Below are 20,490 nucleotides of genomic sequence, written 5' to 3' on the forward strand. Positions count from 1 at the left end.
TTTTGCTGTACAGAAAATATGTGAAATTAAGCAGTGTGTGATTTCTACAGGGTTTATTATCTGATGATGCTGTCATGTGGGAGAGCACAAATATTAGACTTGAAGCTACATAAGAAATCTCCTGAATCTTATCACAACATTCAGGAGAAACTTTCATTTCTGCTGAGTTTCCAGCCTTTAATGTTAGTGTGCCTAATGTGTAACAAACCTAGTAAGTAATTCAATAAGCATATGTATTGCAAGGAAGTAATGCATCATGACATTACACAGATTGCATGAAACCACACAGTAAACATAGACTCTGAGAACTGAGGCAGAAACAATTAGTCCTCAACTGAGGGTAAGAGAATTGCAATGATGAAAAGCAACAAAAATGGAAAGAACAATGGCACTGCTAAAAACAGTAAAATATTAACAGCATCACAGTAAGAAGCTCCCATGTCATGCTGCAGAATCAGCATGGTAGAAGGCAAAGTTCGAAAAGCCACTATAAAGTGATTTACAAAGCATGGTGGACAGCTTATTTATTCCCCTTCTTTTACATAATATCTAATAAATATACATATATATATATATATATACCAGTTTTGAAATAATGCAAACTGGATCACACCAAAAAAGCAATGGCTTTAATGCAATCACCCTGAAGAATAGGGACAAAACCCCTCAAAATATCGAAAGCCTTAACCACATGGAACTATATTTTCTTAAAGATACACAGCATTCAGACATAATCAGTGGGTTTGTCTTGAATCTGGACAATGTATGTAATAACAGAAATGTAAAAAATTACCAAGAAGGAGCCTCTAATCTTTGAAATCTCATATCAGCTCAGGCCTATGCCCTGGACATCTGGGTCACATGATCAAAGGACTGGAAAATGTAGAGCTGCACATTAAAGAAAATGAAGGATAAAAATACTGGCAAGCAGAGAAATTATTTCTGTTTTTCATTCCCAGTTATTGGCAGTTAATAAGACACTGGGCTCTTCAGTGAGGCTCTTAACTGAATTGCTCTGTGACCAAAACACAGCTATTACCTGGTGTAGGATTTGCACAGCTGCTATTCATGGGTGGACTTTGTATCACACACTGTCCCATTGCTCAGTCCCCAAACAGGAGTCCCATTAAACAGGAGGCCACACTGTTGATTTAAGGTAGGCTCATGTAGTGTACCCCCAGCTTGGGGCTCAGTATTCTTGTGTTCCAACAGTCCATGGTGTGGCTGTGCTGGGAAAAGAATAAACAGTACAGATTTAGATATTATAGTTGAAAGAAAGGCTAAACTTGGAACTGGCACTACAGGTAAAACCAGGATCCTTCAGCAGAGCACACGTTGAGTCGCTGTCCCTCACTGGGCAGTATGATGTATGATGGGCAGTATGACATATTTTCCAAATATGTTCAGATTTCATAATGGAAAAGTAGCTTTCTCAAGAAAAACTCCTCCTCTGCTGAGAGTCTCCTGTGCTGAGACTGCACTTTTGGCCCTCTTCACAAAAAATAAAGAGATAAGTTTCTAATTAGGACTGAACTGCTCCATTCAAAGAACACATACAGTGGGAGTGTTATTAGTCTGATGAGCATAAGCTGATGGCATAAACCTTTGATGGTGATAGGCCAAACATTTCCACTCTAAGTAAAGACTTTCAGTCATATCTGAGGTAGTGCAGCAAGTTGCTCAGTCAAACATTTCATTAAATCATTTATAAAGCTTTTAGATGACAGACTGCAGTCATTACCTGTAAATGTTCCTAAGCTCTTGTTATATGATACCCTTGGACCCAGAAAACTCTGGCTCTTTGCTGCCAGAAAAAACAACTTACAAGGTTGGTCATTTTGGGAATACTTAATAATGCATACAGACAAAACTTTGAGAAAAGCTTTTATGACAGGCTACGTATTTTAAAAACAAAGATGACAAAGATGACAGTTTTAAAACAAATTAAATACTTGTTTATTGTTAAATGCAGAACACAGAAGAGCAATGAGGCGCAAACAGAATGCAAGGTAGGTTACACACCTTCTCTTCTTTATGAAAAAAAAAGGATTAAGCCTAGCCTATAGCCTAGGCTAGATATATGTTCCCCCTTATCTGCGGTTTCAGTTACCCGCGGTCCGAAAATATTAAATTTAAAATTCCAGAAATAAACAATTCATAAGTTTTAAATTGTGCACCGGTCTGAGAAGTGTGATGAAATCTCGCGCCGTCCCACTCGGGACGTGAATCATCCCTTTGTCCAGTGTATCCACGCTGTATACGCTACCCGCCCGGTAATCACTTAGTAGCCGTCTTGGTTATCAGATCGACTGTCACAGTATCACAGTGCTTGTGTTCAGGTAACCCTATATATTGTTATAATTGGGGGCCAAGCACCGAAGGTGCTAGGCACCTATTGTAATTGCTAAAATTTTTCACTATTATTATTATACAGTACTTTCTCCTCTGGGTGTCTACGGCAGCCCATAGAACCCCTTGGTGGATTTTTATGAAATTTGGCACATTGATAGAGGACAGTCCAAAGTATCCAGGCCTCAAATTTGGGGTCAATCCATCCAGAAATTCAAATGCCTATAGCTTTGGAACTAAAGCAGTTTCAACCAAATTTCTTGTGCATCATCACAGTGAAGGACCCTAGCTGGGAAAGCATGAAACCTGTGTGTTGGCCATTTTGTTTTTCGGCCATCTTGGTATTATCATTTTTTCAATGGTTTTCTATGGCAGGCCATAGAAGCCCTAGGTGGATGTTGGTGGAATCTGGCACCCTCATAGAGCACAGTCCAAGGTATCCAGGCACCAAATTTGGAGTCAATCCATCAATCCTTGTAGCGCCACCAACAGGCCAAATTTCAGGATACATTTTTGCTTATTACTTTTGAACCGTTTGTCCTAGAGTTGTGATCCTTATTTCCGCTGAATCCCTGGGCCATGGTGAATTGAATAGACTCATCCACTGTAATGGTGTTTTGAAAAAAAATCATATTTTCAATTTTTTGAAAAACCTACTTTTGCGAACTAGTCCTAGACTGTTGGTCCTATCACCACCAAATTTGGCCTGTATCATCTATAGAGGGTTCTGACCAAAAGTAATTCAAAGAATTTTGCTAGGGCAAACGATACGGCTGCTGTCGTCCAATGAATTTCTATGGTGAAGACACCAAAACAGGAAGTGAGTCATATCTCAGCAATGCTTTGTTGAAGTGATGCCAAACTTGGTACACTTTGTTGGTAGTTTAATGAAATTTGGCCACTTGCCCATACCATTAAAAATCATTAAAATACCCATTACTCTGGCAGAAAAGCAGATATCTCAACTAAATTTCTTGTGCTTCATCAAAGTTAAGGATCCTACATGGGAACTTACGAAACCTCCACATCAGCCATTTTGTGTTTCATCCATCTTTGATTTTGTCAAAAACACATTTAACCACCTCCTCCTAGAGTTATGGCACAATGAGGTTTTGTGTATTACCTCTTTGGACCATTGTCTTTAACAGTTGGATAGTTGCCAGGTTGAACAATGTGGCTGCAGTGTACCCACAAATTTGCCCGTGAAGTCGCCATAAAGGAAGAGTGGCCATATCTCTGCAATGCTTTTGTTCATTGGCATAAAAGTCGATACACATGCTTACAATTAGGGCTGGGTGCCACACAGCAAGTTTAGTGAAATTTGGCCACTTTGGGGTGCTATACTGAAAAACAGGTTTAAACACTCATGTGTCCATGTACTTAGATTTTAATGACATTTTGTTCTAATGGACATCACAAGGCACAGACCACACAAAGAAAAGCAGATATTGCAACCAATTTTTTGTAGGTCATTACATCATTACATATCAGGTCCTAACTGGAAAATGAACACATAGTTCAGTGTCCAAATGGCATGGCTGCTAATATACAATCAGTTTGTAGCACTTAAAGTAGGCACATCTCCTGCACCTTTTGACCTATTGCCACAACTAATATACTACATACTGTTGAAGAAACACTTGGACTTTCCATATTGGCCTGAATGTTAGACAGCGGTTTTTTTTCTACTTCAGAAATTACATCTGAAAAGTGGGGTTGTCTTACATAGGAGTCATTAATGACATACCAGTCAGGAATGTCATTACTAGGCTTTTTAATGTCATTATACATTAAGAACAGCAGATGGTGCCATTTATCTGAGGTATTAGAAATCCCAGTAGACTAGTTTATTTTTATTTTTATTTAAATGTGGTAATTTCATCTAACAGATGTAGAAAATATATCGGAGTACCTTGTTTTATTCAGTGTATTTTATTAAATTGATTTCAGATTGAGGTTTCCTTTATTGTCATTTTATCATGAACTTGCGTACAATCAAGAATGAAATGCGGTTTCTCCTGTATCAACAGTGTATATAAATTACAAAGAGAATTAAAACAACATATATCCATAAACAATACACTCAGTTTTGTAAACATTTGGAGGAGAATAGCAGCTTGACTCTATGGCGGCATGTCTTTATGGTATAGTTGGAGGGGAATAGCAGCATGTACTGTCAATAAATAATTTATTTATTTTTTTAAATAAATAAGATTTGATCTTCAAAAAGTCTTTTGCCAAAAAAGGTGTTAAAAAATGAGGGGTCCTTTTCTAATCAGGGACATTTTATTATATTCAGCTAATATGGTATGTTCTCTGCCATTTTTCCCATGATTTTGGATTTTTTCAAATACTCAAAAATTGCACTCCTCCAACAGCGTTGCCACTTCTCATTGCAATATCCCAAGAAGGCACACTGCATTTTTTGGCACTGCTTATGTTTAAGCTTGACATATATGTAGTGGGGGGCAGTGCGGTGGTGCAAATGGGTAGCAGTACTGCCTAACATTACGGAGGTTTCAAGTTCGGGGTGCGTCTGCATTCAGTTTGTACCTTGTCCCTGTGTTCATGTGGCTTTCCTCTGGGTATTCTGGTTTTTCTACCACAGTCCAAACACATTCAGGTAATGTCAATTGGACATGCTATACTGCCCATAGGTGTGAGTGTAAGAGTGGGCGTCAATGTGTCTGTTCAGCCTGTGATGGATTGGTGTCTTGGTCAGGTTTTGTTCTCATTAGTTGTCTACCTGGTGGCCCTGAGGTGCTTGGCCCCTTCATTGCTGCTTGCAGCTGTATTTGTTCTATTTATTATTAGTTATTGTTGTTAATCTCTTATTGTGCCTAATTTATACATTAAACTTTATCATAGGTATGTATGTATGGGAAAAAAACATAGTAGGTTTGGTACTATCTGTGGTTTCAGGCATCTGCTGGGGGTCTTGGAACATAACCCCGCAGGTAAGGGGGGAGTGCTGTAAATAAAGCAAATTGTTTAGGCTAAATCTTTTAAGTGCAAATCTATGGAGCTCCTAAAGTAGTTGTCCCCAAACTATGGCCCGCCCCCACATTCTGGGTGGCCCCCGAAGCAATGTATGTGATATATTGTATCTGGCCCTCTGGTTTATTTAGTTTGACTTTCTGCCCTAAGGTGCAATTCGCTTGAAATTCCACATTTTTTTTCCTCTGCTGGCTACCGTATTTACGCTTCCATTGCAGTGAATTTTGCTTTGCTCTCGTTCAGGTTGTATGGGGGCTAAATTTGCGGATTTCGCCTCCATACAACCTGAGAGAGAAGCAAAATTCACTGCAATGGAAGCGTAGGGTCTGCCTTAAACATTGACCTGCCCCCCGGGAAAAAAAGACATACTGTAAGTAAAGACTACTGTAAGTATGGTAGATGATAGTCATAAGCATGTGTGGATTAATTTAGTGACCAGTTTCACGTTAGTAATCTTTTGAATAATTTGGCAACAGCGATTGTAGCTTAGGCTATTAGCTAGCTAGTTTCTGTACTGTTGATACTACTGTAAAATTAAATTTTGTTGATACTACTGTAAAATTAAATTTGATTTCAGGATACGTTGAATTCATGTCAAGCGAAGACTGCAAATACAGTAAACCCATTAGACAGGTTTTTATTTTCGAAGATAAATCAGGGCTCCCGCTTGTTCACACAGCAGATTAACTGGGACAAGACAGCTAGCTACAAGAGTCGTTTAAAAAGCACTGGGCTAAAAAACATTGAGTTCATGAGGTAACCGCCTTTGCAAATCAAGGAGTAGTATTCTGGGCTACTCACCACACACTATTTTCTGTATCAAATTCTCTATAGCCTACTACCGAACAGTATTCTGTTTGAGTATGTCATAAATTTTCACATATAACGTTAGCTTGTTACTTATTTCGCTGATCGTTAATGAACAAGCTAACGTTAGCTAGACAACTGTTTTGTCACTGACATATTGCTGAGCTAAAGTTAGTATCAGCTAGCTAGCTAGTAGCCTAATATCAGTGGAAGAATTATGTGCATATGTAACCTGAGCATTCAAAGTATCAGAGCTCAGTAAGCTATGCTGACAACCAGAGACCAATTTCTGTGTCAACTGTTGTGTTAGCTTACTCGGCACTAACGTTAATGTAAATGGATACCTAAATGTTTAGACCGAATAGATGACTAACAGCCTTATTTCAAGCAATCCTGATATTGTTTTATTCTTCAATCACGATATATGCTTCTTTAAGGACTGGGATTATGTATATAGACATAAAATTCATAGCAAGTTGCCCCCCCCAATATCAAACTCTCTCCGACACCCTTGGTCACAGGTAGTGTTTTTTTTTTTTAGCCTAGCTCGATAATTTTCATTTATTTTCAGAGGAAATGTCAAAGATGAATTGAAAACAAAAATTGATCATGAGTGCCGGGTGTTCAACAAACAATGGACTGATAATTATTTTTCCAGATTTTCCAATTCCGCAGATTTTCAGCTCTTTTCCTAATTTAAATGTGAAATATGTACTGTTCAATATGCACATTTGGCTCTTCCCAGATAGCAAAATCATTATGGTCCAAATTTGGCCCAAGACTGGCTTGCCATTTTGGCAAAGTTTTGGAAGGATGTACGGCCACTAAATGGCCCAAATTAGGGATGCTAAAATCAAAACATAAGGTGGCCAAAACTCACCCAAAACCAACTGTGGAATTCCAAAATATAGCTATAACTGTCCCAAAAAGAGTCCAGAATCCCCACAATCCAGCCAAAAAGTAGCCATAACTGATCCAAAGTGAGGCCATAATTATGCTAAATGATTGCTTCTTCATTGAAAATCCTCTCAATCTTTAAATTTATTTAATTTGCTATATGTCTACATGAGTTTATTGCTAATAATTATTAATTGCTATGTCCTAGTATCCTAGGCTCATAAGCCTATATTGTTAAATTATATTGTGTGTGTCTATATTTGTATAAAAAACAATAGGAAGATGAAATGCATTTCATTATGTTTTTATTGGCATATTTTGGCATATAGTTATTGGCTTATTATAATCAACAATTCAGTAAATATGTTTAGTTCAGTCATTCTCCTGGCTGGCAGGCAGCAGGCGCTTCTTCCGCCCACCTTCCCTATCCCCAGCCCAGTAGAACCAGTCTGTCCAAGTCTGTGACGGCGGAGCAGACTGGGTTTCTCCTCACAGCATCTAAAAGTTACATCACATACAAAGACAAAACAAACAAAATTACTAAATCTACTATATAAGTAGCCTCGGAAATTGTTTGGTGAAGCCAGTTTTCCATTTTTATAGGGTTAGAGATTTAAAGGGCTTCAAATGATGATAAAAGAATTTAAGAGTGTTCATGTAAAAGAAATAAAAATGAGACCACAAAAAACTGGGCGCAGTGTAACTTCTGAGAACAGTTTTAAATCTAGATTTGAAACTGGCTACAGTTGGGGCACCTTTCAGTGTCATCAGAAAGTTGTGTTCGGACTGACATTGAGTGTGTCAAACAGAGAGAGCTCTCTTGTCTCCCGCCAAGGGGATTTAAATAAAAAGCTGATCAGCTACCAAAAAAAAAAAAAACCCGGAACACAGCTGGACCCAATTAAACTCACGAGACTGACGAAAGTCAGTCAGGGTACCCTCACACAGGGGAACTATGCCCAGACGCATCACACGTGTCCAACTCAAAATGAGCAGAAAAATACATGAACATATGTAACAGAAACAGAAACAAAATAACGTAACAGCGCCTATGTGCACCTAGACTGCTGTTAATAGCTAGAACCAAAACAAAAGCAAATATAAAGGAAAACCAAATATAACGGTAGGGCTGGGACGATGTGCTTTTGTCACGATACGATATTATCATGATACTTTGGTGCCGATTCGATTCGTATTGCGATTCCGATATATTGCGATTCTACAAGTATTGCAAATCGATTATTGCGATTTTTCTGGGACTATTTTTATTCTTGTCACAGTATTCAGCAGCCGAAGCGTTTAGAAGTGCCCTCTACAGGCCTGGTGGAATTCTCAGCCACTCTTGGCTCACATTTGTCAGTGAAAGCAATGCAGCAGTGCAGCGCCACTATTACGCATATGACGTCACAGAAAGTATTGATTCTGGGAAGAAGTATCGATATTTAGTAGCGTGCTATAAAAAATTGTGATATATCATGAATCGATTTCTTTTCCCCACCCCAGAAAATAATTAAATTAATACATGTGGTGTGGCACACATACCTCACATCACATACGTCACATACCTACATTGATTTTCAAATCAACTACTATTGCATTACCCTACCCTAAAGAAATCAAAGGTAGCTCACCAATTCCTTCTTCAAGTCAGGAAGAGTCTGGAGGTCTCTTTCCAGGGCCATTAATGCTTGCATGTCTTGCAGGGGAAAATATGCCTGGTGCCTATCCACGATGCTGGTGTTACTACTGCCATTGCTGAAGGCTGCCGCTGCTGCTCAATGATAATTTCTTGCTTTGCCAACAAGTAATGCAGCAGAGCTGAAATCCATTTCAGAGAGAAACAAGCGAGAGACAAGTTAGTCATAAAAGGCATTTTAAAATCCTCTTATAACTTGTATTTATTATTTATTTATTTATAAATATTTATTTATTCATATTATTTATTTATTTATATAATATATAATATAAATTAATGTATAACAAGTGAAGCCTGGAATGGTGTAACACAATAATTCTTACATCCACACATTTGACTGCAAACAGTCATATCTTTCAACCGCTGCCCTGGTGAGAGGCCATGTTGCTCCCAGACTGAGGGAGCTGCCTGGGTTTCAGGAGACTCCACCTCCCTCACAGACTGGCCCTGGTGCTGCAATGGCTCTGAGGGGTCCCTCACAAATTGTCCCTGGTGTCCTAATGGCCCTGAGGTGTCCCTTGTAACCTGGCCCTGATGGCCCATTTGCCCTGTGGTCCTGTTGTCCCTGTGACCTGGCTGAGGCTCTGTAATACTCGCCACCTCAATGGCTTGGCGAAGGGATGACCCAAGGGTCACACACTAGGAGTGAGTGTAAAAAAATATTCAGATAACAGACATGATTTGAATCCTTAAATCTGATCAATTTAAACATCTAAGAACTGATTCTTATTTCACCTTTATAAAATTATGATATGGCTGCTTATAAGTGATCATCAAGACCAACTTACTTCCTAGTATTTAACTAACTTAACCAACATAAACTCAAAAAGGACAAAGTTTGTGTAGGGAGGTCTAATGAGTAAAATGCATGTACTAAAATTGTGAGGGAAAAGTGGGGATTAAACAGGTTAATTAAGTTGTAGTAGAGGGAAAACAACAAAGCTGTCCCTAAAGTGGAATTCTAACATATTTTCTTATATTTCCATCAAGCCTTGCACATTTGAAGTCTGGTGACAGGCCTGAAACAACCAGGATGCCTAATTCAGAGGCGTCTACAGGATAACTAAAAAAATTCTCTTTCTTGGTGTACTCCTTATACATTACATAGTAAAACCCTTCATGCAGAAGTATGTTTTGCACTAAAACAACATCATTATTAATTCTAAGGCAGTTATCACAATATGAGGTTCTGATAGCCACACCATCAATTACTAAGTGTTTAAACTGCTTTACAGTGCTGTCCATTAACTGAGGCACAGGTCCTTCTCTGTGCTGCCCTTTTGCTAAAGTTTTTTGTTTTTCAGTAATGCTTTCAGCACTGACACTGTCAATTTCTGAGACATGTCTAATTACTTGAGTCAAAGGACTGTGTGGTTTCCTGACCATATTCTTTAATATCTGGAGATAATTTTCAAAAGGAAATCCAGATATGAGGTCTACGTGACCATGAACCTAGACGTCTTCACTGAAGTGAACTAGACCATGTATGTTGTATATTACAAACTGGGCGCCTTATAACTGACTGAAATGGTCCACAAATGAGCACAGTCATGCCCCAGCAAAATCATTCAACACTAAACATAATGAAGGACTAGCTAAAACATGAATGGCAACTGAAAGCAACATGAAGTTATTGTAAACCTCCTCAGCCAACACACCCCTTAGAAAAACTGGACCTGTATACAATAGAAACTGTCTCAGTTCAGTTGTTTTCCACCTCAGTCTCTCTGTAAGCGCTCTTAGTTTCCTGGCAAACTCAGCAGGTACAAAGGCTTTCAAACTAGTCAATTTGTCAGTTATGACACTGCATTGACCAGCAGAAATGAGAGAGGCCCGGCAGTAATCATTCACAAATCTAAAAGCTTGCGTACCCCACCAAGACACACCAAATGCATATAGTCATGGGGAAAACAGCTCACCATGCCAATATTCAATTCAGAAAAAGGTGAGTGCCCCACATGGTGATCTTCATCACTACCACCCTTGAAAAGCTCATCAGTCCTATGAACAGCATGCATATCAGGGAAAGTCATACAACGGTTAATGTAACCACCTGACTGAATACATTTATCACATCCAGAATACCCTGTGTGAGAATTAATGCCTTTAATGTAAGCTCTAGCTGGAGCATTGCATATAACTGAACTCACTTTAACAAAAAAAGCCTTTCCACCTATGAGAAATCCATCTCCCAACCGTTTTAGCTCATTTACAAGAGCACCCAGGTACTCAGGCAAGGAAGTTGGTTTGGATTCACCACAGAAACAATGCGATCAATACAGGTCTTTTCATAGTCTTGTAACATTTGACTGTATGAAAAGACTGGCCAGAACTGTACAGAAGAACTTTTAAAAAGTGGTAGACCATCAATAGTCAGCTGTAATTTAAACAAGTGTCTATCTTGGACTTTGCTTGACAATTTTTCAAAAGTTTTACTAAGCGTATTCATGATTCCAAAATAGCAGAAAGAGCCACCTGCCAAATTTTCCACCACATAATGTGTGTTAGTTTTCAGCAAAGACCGACCATCCTTTGGAAGGCAAGGATGGTAAACTCTGAGTATGGACAGAAGAGAGAGCAACTAAAGAAACACTAAACTGAACTGCCCAGTCTGATAACACAGATGCCAAGTTGGGATGGGAAACACTGTCATCATCAGAACTTTAACCATTTCACTACTAAAACCCTCTTCAGCCACACCCAGATTACAAAACTGAGAACTGTCAGCACCACAGTTTGCCACATCATTGTCCTGAGCTAGCCCTATCTCAGAATTGCCAGAAATTTCAATCTCCAAGGAGTCAAGCATGACATTAACTCTTTTGAGGGCTCTCTTGCAAATGTTACTCCACTGACTGTATGCCGTTATGCACTGTAAAGAACAAAAGAGAAAAAAAGGAAAACATGATTAGTTCTATTGCAGAATGAAAAAAACAGAATTCATTAATCCATTAACAATGCCATACTGTGCACTGTTGGCAGCCTTACTTTTATTGCACTCCATCTCCAATACACATTGGTAATGTGTAGGGGTATGGTGCGTACTTAATGTTAAACAAACACGTACATACTGCTTTCTACTGCTTTCAGCAGACAGCCACGGCAAGGGAATAACAGATGCAGCGTTGCTAGTTAAGTTACTTATGATCTGCGCTAAGGTAAGGAAGCTACTGTGGTAGGAAAAATTATGTTATGTGTTTATGTGTTATGTTTTGTGCTAGCAAAAATTGTGTATTAGCTTGAGCTCACCACCAAAAGGTTGTATTAAGTTCACCATGCGTGCTTAAGGTCATTGCAGGACAGGTGTAATGGACCCAGGAAGCCTGGGTGACTGCCAATCTAAATTTTGGGAGAGCACCACCTATTTTAAAAAATATAGCTTGGCTTGGCGTGAAAATATTGTAAGAAAAAACCCAAGAAAAACTAAGAGTGATTGAGAGAAATAAATAAATAAAGTATATAAATAAAGTGTAATTAAACCGAAAAGAGAAAAAGAGGGTGGACCATGAGAGTGGGAGCTGGCAGGTGAGCTCAGCAATGGGAAGGGTTAGGAAAAAGGTATAAAAGAAGGGGAATTTGAGGTGCTTTTTTCAGACCTGGGTCTCAAGAGAGGGTGCGATTGCTTTGCTCCACGTGGACCAGCCCGGTTTACTGTATGTGATCCATATACAATAAACCTATTTGCATCAGACTTTGAGGAACGATTTGTATTAATTTCTGGAGATTGTTATTTCTGTATTTGATACAGCATATTGAAGGCACAAGAACAGAAAGGATCCTCTGGCCTGACCAGTAGAGGCGGGGAGTGGTGAGGTGACCACACTACCAATTCTACATTGAGCTCTCCATTCATGGTAGCATACATGTAGTTAAATTTAATGGGCTGGGTCTGCCTGTTTTACAGGAATCAGGTTTGCTACCGGTTAGCTCGCTTATTAGCCATCTAGCCAGCACACAATAAGACATTATGATAGTTAACGTTAATTGCTAGCCAACGTTAGCTATTTCCACGGGAGCTGTTAGCCTGGCTATTATCAGATATTTAAACGGGACAATAACATAAAATCCGACCTTACTAAGTACAAACCTATAACATTTTAATATGTATGCCTCATACATGTTAAGATGTTAAGTATACAGTGGCTGTCTACCAGGAAAATAATGATCTGATCGCAGTGCATTTGCCTGAACTTTAAATTTAAAGTTACTATTTTGTGAAATGTATTGCTTGCGTAACGTTACAAAGCGATTCCCCAAAACGAAACTATAAACATATCCGTTTATAGAGCCTATTGTGTAGCAATAACAACAATATTTGGAGAAATTAAAATGTACATACCTTACTCAATGATCACGCTGGAGGAACTGAAGTTGGATGGCTCTTCTCTGGATAGAAATTCTGAAAATTCCCGCTCTTTGCTCAGTCTTTTGGCTAACCAGAAAGATACCAAAACTCACCCGTATACGTAATCAGACGCTGTCCCGCTCTTCACCCAATCTTCTGGTTAACCAGACATATGCCATAACTCAGCTGTATATGCTATCTACTGCTGGCGCCTTTTTATCTATTATGGTAAACCATGATCATGCCACAGTTAAGCCAAAAGCCTTTACCTTGCTTACCTCTATGCCAAAACTAATCCAAAAATGCCAAATGTATGCCAGACTACAGCCAGAATGTTTTCTATCTGTGTTCCCATTTGGCTTTTTCAGAATGTTCCTCACTCTATCAAACCTTATGTATACACACAACTTGCACTAAAATGGTTGAAGAAAATGATGGTAATGATTGGAATGCTTAAGAATTAGTTTGATTTTTTTTATTTTATTCTAGTTACCTCCCTATTATGTTTTATATACAACTTTGACAATGTGCCATGGCAATGTAAAATAAAGGATGAAAGAGTACGCCAGGCAGGTATTGTGGTCAGGACAGGTCGCAAATAGTCAGCCAGCAGAGCACTGGCAGAGGCTGAGGATCGACTGCATCATGCTGACATCGTTGAGACAGTAGCCCAGGGCAGGCTTGGACTAGGTTGCTCCACCAGGGCGAGCTGGAACAAAGCTGGCCCAAAGGAACGTCGCAGCATGGTGCAGAGGGAGGTCTGCAAGGCAGAGGAGGAAACCCGGCATGTCAAGGCAGTTGGCATGAAAAAACAGGGCAGCTGGACAAGGTGGGAGGGCGTACGAGAGAGGGCCCTGACCTGGCAGGACATCTGGACCATGGAAGGATGCCGGATAAAGTTCTTGATGTGTTCTGTCTACGATGTCCTGCCTACTCCATCAAACCTCCACACATGGGGGATGGCAGAGAGCCCCAGCTGCATGCTCTGTGGAAAGCCAGCCAATCTTGAGCATGTCCTCTCAGCATGCCAGTCAAGCTTGGCAGATGGGAAATTCCGGTGACGTCACGACAAGATCCTGTCTCAGTTGGCGGATGGTGTGGAACAGGCAAGGAAGAAGGTTAAACAACTTTCCAACGGGCACCACTTTATCCACTTCATCAGGTCAGGAGAGAACGCTGCAGCATGATGGATGAGCAGAGGGGTCCTGGCCTCAGCAAATGACTGGGAGATGCGGGCAGACCTGAAGAAGCAGCTCAAATTCCCAGAGGAGATAGCACACACTAGCCTCAGACCAGATATTTCCTCTGGTCTAGAGGTACCAAGCAGGTGGCGCTCATAGAGCTAAAAGTACCCTGGGAAAAGAGGATGGAGGAGGCACATAAAAAAAATATCAAGCCCTCATCCTCGAGAGCCAACAAAATGGATGGAGGGCCTGGAATCTACCAGTAGAGGTCGGCTGCAGTGGCTTTGGTGGTCAGTCGCTCTGGAGAACCCTTGGGCTGCTGGGGATTGAAGGGATGGCCAGGAAACGGCCGGTAGGCAATGTCACCAAGCAGGCAGAATTAGCATCTCGTTGAATCTGGTTACAGTAGGAGGTGTGGTGGCAGAGCCAACCTGTTGAAGGGCTAGCAACAGCATAGAGTTGGGTGGTGGTCTGCGAGGGTAGAGTCAGGATGCTGGATCTGCTGTTGAGCACTCCCGAGGTGTTGTGGGCTTAAATCAACGAAACATCAAGGAAGGGGGGTGCCCACCTGATGACCTGCTGTAGCCACCCAACTCTTGTCCAGTTGAGAGATGTAGCCAAGCCCAGACTGGGCTCAGGAAGAAGGATGGTGATTGAAGGAGGAGAGAAAGAGAGGAGAGAGCGATGCCACTGGCTCACAGATGGTACAGGGCAGAGTACCTGTAAAGGTGGGCCAGTTGCGATGATCACATCGTATTTTACATAACCCAGCTAACAATGGTATATAAACAGATTGAAATATATCATTAGATGTAATGGGTTAATATTCAAAAGGTAGGCCTGTTGTTGTCCACAGCACTATTCACTGTTACTGACATACTCCGGCCCTCGCAAAGAGTCAGGCAGAGTGATCTGGCCCTCCTAAAAAAAAGTTTGGGGAATCCTGCCCTAAAGGGACATGAGAAAAAACAAAAAAACTTTTTTTTTTTTTTTTTGCTCAACCAAAATAGTTTCTCGTACGTAGCGGTTATGGCAGTTGCTTGCCATCTCCTGCGGTTGGCTTGTCAAAAACACGGTATTGCAATATTGCTGTTATCACGGCAGCCCTAAAAATAGTTGCTTATTAAGTCACATAATGAGTATAAAATAACATTACTCTACACTGATGACATCCAAACAACTTGTTGGCAGGGTGCAGTTGCAGGGTGCTGAGACAGTGTGGTATGTGGAAACCCTGGCTGGCCTCCCCACCTCTATCCCGGTGGAAAAAAACTATTTTTTCCATCGATGTGGACATCTGGCCATTGTCAGCAGGCTGTAGGGCTCAGCCTAACCTATCTGTTGAGAGGTGGCCTTACTGTTATGTTCTCACACAACAAACATAGAATCCACACTGATGAGTAGCTCTGATTTATTATTTCCAGCCACATAACACACTCCACTGACTCTCGTGCCATTACCCAACATCCTTTACTCTGCAAAGTAGCACATGTAAGAACAAAGACATATAACTGATAACCCCACATCTCCCCTAAGTAGCCCAAAAATAAGCATTTTTTTCCATCTTAACACTCTTTTCCTTGTCAACCTCTGATTTTAGCATGTAAGTACTATGTATGTATCTCAAACAGTAAACTATAAATGAAACATTTCTAGTGAACTTGAATTTACTTGCATTTCAATGTGAACATTTGAACACAATCAACAGTCACACAACAGTACTGTGAACAATGAACACATCTTTTGTCCTGCTCTGGCCCCCAGACCCAGTGATTGCACTTTGACAACAAGTCTCTAAGCGGTTTGTCTTTCTCAGCTAGCTGAGGGATGAATTTGCCTAGCTGATTCACCATACCGAGAAAACGTCTTAACTCACTGACATTTGAGGGCAGCTCCATTTCCATTATGGCCTCTGTTTTCCCTGGGTCTGGCCTGATTACATCAGCTGAGATGAGATGTTCAAGAAAGTGGATCTCGCCTTTTGACAGGTCACGCTTGTCCACATTCAGTGTGATGCCAGCATGCTGGATCTTTTGTGTAAGCATGCATCATGTTCCTCCTGTGTTCTGTCCCAGACAAGCATGTCATCCATGTGACAGACCACACACTCTAGCCCTTCTGTGACCTCCAACACCATTCTGCTCTGAAAATGTTCTGGAGCAGTCTCAGTTTGATGGCATAGCTTTGGGCATGTCTTTTTCAGGGTTGCCATGTTGATGCTGTCCAGTCATGCTACCAGTCCTAGACTTGTGACTGCTAGCCTACCACTAAGGCTGTTTGCAGATTTTTGATGACATAAATGTCTTGTGTTACCTTTTTCTCTGCCTAGGAGAGGTCTTGACATAGGTCTCAGTGTTGGCTTTGGAGTGTGTGTGAAAATGCCCTTAAGCGTCTGATGTGAGATAGCAGTCATGTCAAGTTTAAATCTGTAAATAGTTTTATTGCATTTTAAAAATTACTCTACATTGTTCCAAACATCATGTCCATTATTAGCCTGCTCTGCAGCAAAACAGCATGTGTGAAACCAAATGTCAATGAAATTAATAATTAAATCATAATACATCCATTATGTGAAACTGCACCATGCTATTCAAACAATCATGCAGCCGCAAAGTGTACTTCGCGTTTAGGAAGGTAATAGAACCCCACATTTTAACGCGTAGGTATATAATAAGTACATGTAAATGGACTGCATTTATATAGCACTTTTCTACTCATTTGAGTACTCAAAGCACTTTACAGTTATATGCCTCACATCTACCTACCAGTGGCAGAGGCTGCTATACAGGCTTACCAACTGGCCACTGGGAGCTGTTGGGGGTTCAGTGTCTTGCTCAAGGACGCTTCGACACTCTGCCAGGATGAGCCAGATTCAAACCAGGGACCTTCCAATCCCCAGTCGACTGCTCTATCTCCTGAGCCACTGTCGCCCCCACATGTCATTTGCTAAAACTAAAAAAAATGCACTGAGGAAAAAAGAGTCATGCTTATATCCGAAAAAAGAGTCACGCTTATATCCGATTACAAGTTTGCAGCTGTCGTTGTACTTATGTAAATATCAATCTATACATTTGTGATCTTCAACATACAAGTTCAGATTTTTTCTACAAGTGAAAATTTAAACATACAAGTTCAGATTTTTGTTCTACAAGTTCTCACATCGTATTCTACAAGTTCTCAAAATCAAGTCTACAAGCTCTTGCATTTTGCAACATATTTACCTTCATAGTTCTCCCACTAGCCTGTCTCTTACAAGCTCATGATGCAGCGATCCATAGTTACAGTGCTCAGCTAACACATACAGTGCAGTCACAAACGATTCTAGTCTCATTTTCCCCCTGCTTACACATGTTAAATATGGCCATTCATAAATCACGTTCTTCTTCCCAACAAAGTGAGAGTCAAAAACGTTTCTTACACTCGTGTACATGTTCCTTTGATGCTACATGATTCAATCCCCTCAAGATGTCATCCTCCTCGTCTCCCGTGCAATAGATGAGAGCGTTCACCTGGTTGTCCTCCGTTGACGAATGCAGGCTGCTAGCTTGAAAAAAATCAATCAAAACATTGGATCCGTCTTGACCATTCATGAGGCTAGGAAAAATCAAACGGCTCTGTTGGCTGCATGGATAATGAGGCACTTGGTCCCGAAGTTTGACCCAAAGCACTCAAGTTCTTAGCAGCTCCTGTCTGGGTGCGCTGCCCTCCATGGCTAACGCTATCAAGCAGGCTAGTCTCTAGCTAGCTAAGTAGCAGGACTGCCAACTCACACGCATTGAGCTTGAGACTCATGCAACAGAGAATGCAATGTTGACGTCAGGCCGTGCTGAATTTTGTTTACGCACCATCTTGTGAGGATACCACTGCCTTTCTGTTCGTGACTTGGAGGCTGCGTTTTGATTTTCTGTCGTGATTCTGAAAAACGTCACCATGGTAGGTCAGTGCTGCTGCATCAAGAACTACCATAGTAGGTCACACCATCGTTCAGGGAGAAAACTGGACAATGGAATATGTTTTTTCGCCTTTCCTACGTGGAAAAAACACGAGGGGAAGCAGGATGAGGAGGTAACGAGAAGACGCCGGATGGCGTGGGTAGCTGCAGTAAGAAGGAGGTCCAAGATTATAGCAAATCTTTTTTATTAATAATGCGACTCAACAAACCCACTGCCTATGACTCAATAAAACAATCGCATTGCTGAATGTTTTTGAAAGTTTTGTATTTTGTTTGGTTTAATAACTGGGCCAAAACGAGGAGTGCCACCTTGCCTTTGCGAGTATGACTGTGCTCTTGCAGTATACTGGCTTGTGAATCAGCAGATCTTGCACCCAGCCACTCCAAAACTTCATGAAACTTCATTAAACTGACGCAAAGTGTATGCACTCAGTCCAAAAACAAGATAATTTATAATGTCCGAGTATATGAGTGGAGGTAGTGCATCGGGGTCTGTAATCCAGTCTTGGACTGCCAAGTCATATGTCATTTATCGTTGTTTGTCTGTCCAAGTACCATTGCTTGGCATTGTACTTTAATTTCTGCGGGTAGGGTCTCTTCCCTTCATCAGATTTGAACGATTTAAACAACTTTTTAGCCAAACAAAACAAATGGTATGCAGGTAACCACTATAGCAGGCACAGGTAAACAGAGTGCGTTCCTCACAAGATGGCGCCCCCGTCCCAACATGCAACACGGCGTGACGTATCTTCACATTCTCAATAGAGGGTATGCGTTGACGACACTTTCCCACCGGAATATGCCCTGCTTCACCGAAGGTTACACCCATAATCGTTTCCACAGTAGCGCCCCCAGGAATAGGCCTTTTTCACCATATTTCGTCATACTGGAAAGCAACAGGGGGCAAAGTTACTTCCGGTCTACAATGGCTACCTTCAATGAAGATGTGTGTCTCTCTCTGATTTTCTCCAGATCTTTGGCAAATCTGCCAAAATTCCAGCTCCCACAGGTTGCTGAAACAGTGGATATATATTGCAAAACAAAACGATGCAAACTGGATCATGGATATAAACTGTTCCATGAACAGTTTTTCTTTAATTATGAAGGTAATGTCAGCTAGCTATGGAGAGATGGCTAACATTAGATCAAACCACCTAGCAGCTTGTAAATGCACTTCAATAAAGCTGTGTAATGAAATTATCCAATTGTTCATTGTCACAAAATATGTCATGATAGTCTAATATTCAGTCATGTTTGTTACGCACATGTTCTTTTTGGTATAGTGTCTGATGTAGTAGACGGCAGTGTTGTAATACAAGCATGGTGCTACGGGTCACTTAAACAATGAGGAGCCACACAAACTGATGGTGTAGTGAAGATAACATTGAATCTTTAGGGGGCAAAAGGAACAAGATCGTAGAATAAATTATTGCTTGCATCAGTCTGTTGAAGGAGATGCTTTGGCTAAAATAATATTGAAAAGACGCGCAACAAATGGCTATTGTTTTTTCAACAAAATTATGCTGTCCAGAGTATGCCAGACGCCACTGATTTCATGCAGTACTAGATGATTGATAGATGACATGTTCCTAGTAATAGTAACAATCTCTGTATGACCTGGGTGATTTTTTGCACATCTTTCAGTGTTAATAACAAATGCACCTTCCTGTGTGGACTTAACAAACAATACATTAAAGCAGCAGTAAGGAGTCTTAAACTAGCAAGCTAGCTGGGCACGTTCAGTGAGGTACATTTGATAGACGTCTCTCTGATGGTGTGCTTACAGAGATGACCTTCATGGTTTCCATAATGTAAAACTGTGCTGTGGGGCATTTTGGAAACCTGAAAAATTTGCAGTCGTTCACATATCTAAGGTGGCTGAAGTCCGGGACAAAGCACTGAACCATTTTATAATGATTACGGTTGTTTGTTAGCTACCAACTATCATCATCTTTGCTACTGTGTCTTCTACTAGCAAACCTAGCTGAGTTCAGAGCCAACAGTTTTCTAAACCATGTTTTAGATCTCTCCCTGCTCCAACACAGCTGATTTAAATGATCAGTTTTTTATTAAGCAGCTTCAGGAGTTCATAATGAGTTGATCATTTGAATCACCTGTGTTGGAGCAGGGAGCGATCTAAAACATGCAGGACAAGGGGTCCTCCAGGAGAGGTTTGGGAAACGCTGCTCTATTGGATATGTCATTCGAAAAGTGGACTATAAAACAAACCACAAGTCTTGAATCTTAACATTTTCAGAAAATA

This window comes from Megalops cyprinoides, chromosome 1 (assembly GCF_013368585.1).
Source record: "Megalops cyprinoides isolate fMegCyp1 chromosome 1, fMegCyp1.pri, whole genome shotgun sequence".
Classification (NCBI taxonomy): Eukaryota; Metazoa; Chordata; class Actinopteri; order Elopiformes; family Megalopidae; genus Megalops; species Megalops cyprinoides.